Genomic DNA, 4045 nt, shown 5'->3' on the forward strand with positions numbered 1-4045 from the left:
TTGGGGGGGGGATTGTTTCATAAATATCTTTTTAGATTATCAGGTTTTAAGCATAAATTGATAATGTAAGGGTAATGTAAATGTGTTGATATTTGCTTGTTTTCTAGTTTTAGAATCATTTTAAATGTTATTTGGTGTGTTAATTATATAAATGAAATATATATATCTATTTTTCAATAATTCTACCAACCCTGTATAGAGAAAAGTATTATCAAGATATGTATCAAAACCTTTCTCAATATTTTTAGAGGAAATTCTGAGCTAGGTGATGATGTTTTCTTTCCTCCCCTATCTTACCAGCTGAATAGTGTTTTCTCCACTTGCTTCTTATATGTATAAGACAAATAGAATTTACACATTTAAACTAAGAATATAAGTGTATAATTAATATCTTACTGAATAATTTGAGTCTTCTGGAGTCATGATAATGCCCGTGATTATAAATTCACATGCAAGTACATTTGCGAGTCTACTCTTGTTTTAATTTAGATTAGTCACAGCTTACATTTTTACTTGTATATTTGAATTTAAATATCCTATTTTACAAGATTATGCCTAACTAAATATAAGGAAAGATTAATCAGTTACTGTTTCTTGAGTATCTAATTTATTCAGGATCCCTTATAGACACTTTAAGTATAAAAATAGTTTTTGTGACCCAGGAAGTTATATTTTGCTAGGGAGACCATGAATACATCCATGGTAGAAGCAACATGAAAAAAGACCTGGATATTGAAATGCTTAGAATGTTTTTGAGAGTTATTGAGTTGGTCAGGTTAGTAACTACTTATAAATGTTTTATTTCACGAGCATATATACAAATTTAAATTTGTGTAAAATAATTTTATGGTATAAAATATTAGTTTGTACACATGATACTTCACAATAATTAAAAAATAAGATATCACCATGTTTTTAACATTACTATAAATTATAATTATTTCCTTTCTAAAATATAATAAGACAAGTAAACATGATATAGTTTGTATTTAAAAACATGTATGTATACCCACATGTATATGTATAAGGGTAAATAAAACCTTTCTTTTCCTTCCCATTGGAGGAACAGATCATCAGTCCCTGATAATGGAAATGACTAGTTACACATTGGTATAATAGGAATATTTAGGAGGCATTACTTTTCTTTTTTGTTACTTAGTTATTATTCCCTCCAGTTTAGCCAATGTGAAATGTAGATTATAATTTGTTGATTAAATACTGTGCGTGTGTGTGTGTGTGTGTGTGTGTGTGTGTAAGTGGTGGAAGAATTAATTCATCGAAAGGAACTAGATGCTGTGTCACCATGTTAGCTGTACAGTTATGATTGTTGCACCTGAGAAGCTTTACACAGGTCAAAAAAAGTAAATCTAGGGTGTTAGATGTTGACAGACTGGTAATATGTGTGCATTAATACCAGGGCATTGCTATACCATTGGAAGTGCATGAAATAAGAAAGGACCTTCTTCCCTTAGATTCTCCATGTGGAACGTGCCAGGTTGTTTTCAGAATACTTACAAAATGCTACATCTACTCTTTTGGTAAAAAGCCAAATTTAAGATGAGATTTTTATAGTTGAGGAAAGAAGTAAATAAATCACTGGATTTTAAGTGTCGGCTAAGATGATCTGTTCTTTGGTTATGCCGTGTGAAGTAAGATGAACTGTTTCCTCGGTGTACTTCCTTGCTGTTTGCAGAAAGATGAGCTGCTTCTTTTGTTCATTTCCTTTCGCTATATCTTAATTCAGCACGGAATTGACCTATTTGTTATCATTTCTGTAGATTTCTACCATTTGTTAAACCAGGTGTAATGTTTAAGGCAATTTTAAATGTTCTGTCAGGTAATAGTAAAATGCTTCCATTAAAAATGTATTACTACTACTCAGTAGAAGTCAGTAACATCACTCACTATATAAAACAAGGTTGATTAGAAACTTCTTTTAAAAGACCCATTTAGAATCTGTGACAAGCTGAAGCATCTTTATATAAACATATCACTTCTTTGCGAATAGATATTTAGATTATTTGGTTTAAAATGAATTTTTTATTTTATATTTATATCATACTTCCTACAAACTGCTAAAGAAACTTGTATATCTGAATTTGATACTATTACATTTCAACGTGATGATTAATCTAAGTTCTAATAAGAATTATCACATGATAATCTAAATTCTGAAAAGAATTATCACATGATTAATCTAGATTCTGAGAAGAATTATCACATTCATGGAAACTAATTTTAATTTGTGATAATTCTTTTCAGAATCTAGATTAATCATTACACTGAGATGTAATAGTATCAGATGAGGTCACTTAGGGTGGAGAGGTCAAAAGTAACCTGCCACACTTGTCAGAAATGGACATAGTTTTACCCTTGCTTTATCAGGTATTGACTCTAATAAAGTATGTTTAATATCATGATCTGTCTTTCACTAGAAAGCTTGGGGCTTCAGTCATAAATGTATAAAAGTGTGTCTGCTTTTTGTATATAAAACTTTATGTATGTGTAAACATATAATGTATATTTGTACTTGCCCATATGGTCTGTTTATCTCTTCCTACATGTGTGTATAATAACTATTCATGTATGAAAAAAGATTTTCATATACATGTAATTTTATTTTTATATGCACACATTACAGTGGATATTATAGTCAAGAAACATATTATGTTTATATGGATATAAACATAATATGTACATGTACATTCCTTTGTCATGTCACCTCATAACCCTGAGGTGTGTATATTTTTTTTATCAGGAGGGAATTCATTCAGTTTATTGAAAAAGACAAAAAGTACATTAGCCCAAATGTTTATAATTAAATAGTAAACAATAAAAAAATAATTAAATAGTAAACAATAAAAAAATCTACTTGTTTAGAATTAGAAGAGTAGGAATGAATACAAATGAAACATACCTGGCCAGATGGGAGAGAAGTTCCCAGATTTGTAATAAAGTCAGGATCCTCATAAAAATTCTTATATTTCTTATGGGTATAATCCTGAAAGGCAGTATCCCATAGAGCAAGGACGTTGGAATCAAGGAAGCCAGAGCCCTTGCTGTGTGAACTTAGGTATAGTCCTTGCACTAAATCTCAATTTTATAATTGTATGTGTATGTAGTAGTATACATATACATATCACATAATTATTTTAAGGATTAAATGAAATACTATAATATAGAAAAAATTAATAGAAAATGTTAAGCACTGTTTGAATCACAGTATTTAAAAACAAGAAAATACTAGCATTTACTGAGAACTTACTATTAGTTACCACAATTTACTTACATTTAGTATGGATAAGCTCATGTAATACACACTACAATGGATATTATAGTCAAGAAGCATATTATGTTTATATGGATATATACATGTACATATTATGTATATATCCATATAAACCTTATGCATAAGTATTATCAGATTTTACAAATGTTGATGGGCTTAGAATTTGAATCCTTTAGTCAAGGTCATGTACTTAACAAGTGGCAGAGTCAGACTTTGAAATCAGTTGACCCTTAGAACTGGTATGTTTAACTAATATAATACTAAATGTTGACAACCACTCAGTAAAAGTTAACCACAACTCTTATCATCATCATTATTATTACTGTGAATGAAGAATGCCATGCTTATCCACTAAGATTTATGTTAGTTTTTCAGGAAATAGTTCTCAATCACCTCTGCTGATTTATGTCTTAAATTTTCTATAAATATTACTGAATTTGCCACTGTAAAAGAAATTGAAACCCTCATTCAAAAATAAATAAGTAAATAAAAGGAAAGAAATAAAAATAAAAAGTGAATTAAGATTGTAATAGAAGTTTGATTCCTATGTACTGTGTTTACAGAGTCTCAGAAAGTTTCCTAATATAATCTATTACTCAGAAAAAAAATTTTCCAGCAATGAATTCCTAAAGAGCTCATGATATAAGACATTCAATATATTAGCCACTTTGTCCTCCAAAAGCTTTTTGTACTTATTTTATTGTCATCCCTGTGCTCTCCCTGCAATAACACTGATGTGCTATTCATCATTTCCAT

The 4045-nt window shown here is 29.5% G+C and overlaps 1 protein-coding gene across 2 annotated transcripts in view; it reads left to right on the forward strand.

The window, feature by feature from the left end:
- Positions 1 to 4045, forward strand: part of GRID2 (glutamate ionotropic receptor delta type subunit 2) — a 1244993-nt gene that overhangs the window by 232750 nt on the left and 1008198 nt on the right. The gene's annotated exons all lie outside the window — the stretch shown is intronic.

Source organism: Pteropus alecto, unplaced genomic scaffold, assembly GCF_000325575.1.
Source record: "Pteropus alecto unplaced genomic scaffold, ASM32557v1 scaffold63, whole genome shotgun sequence".
Classification (NCBI taxonomy): Eukaryota; Metazoa; Chordata; class Mammalia; order Chiroptera; family Pteropodidae; genus Pteropus; species Pteropus alecto.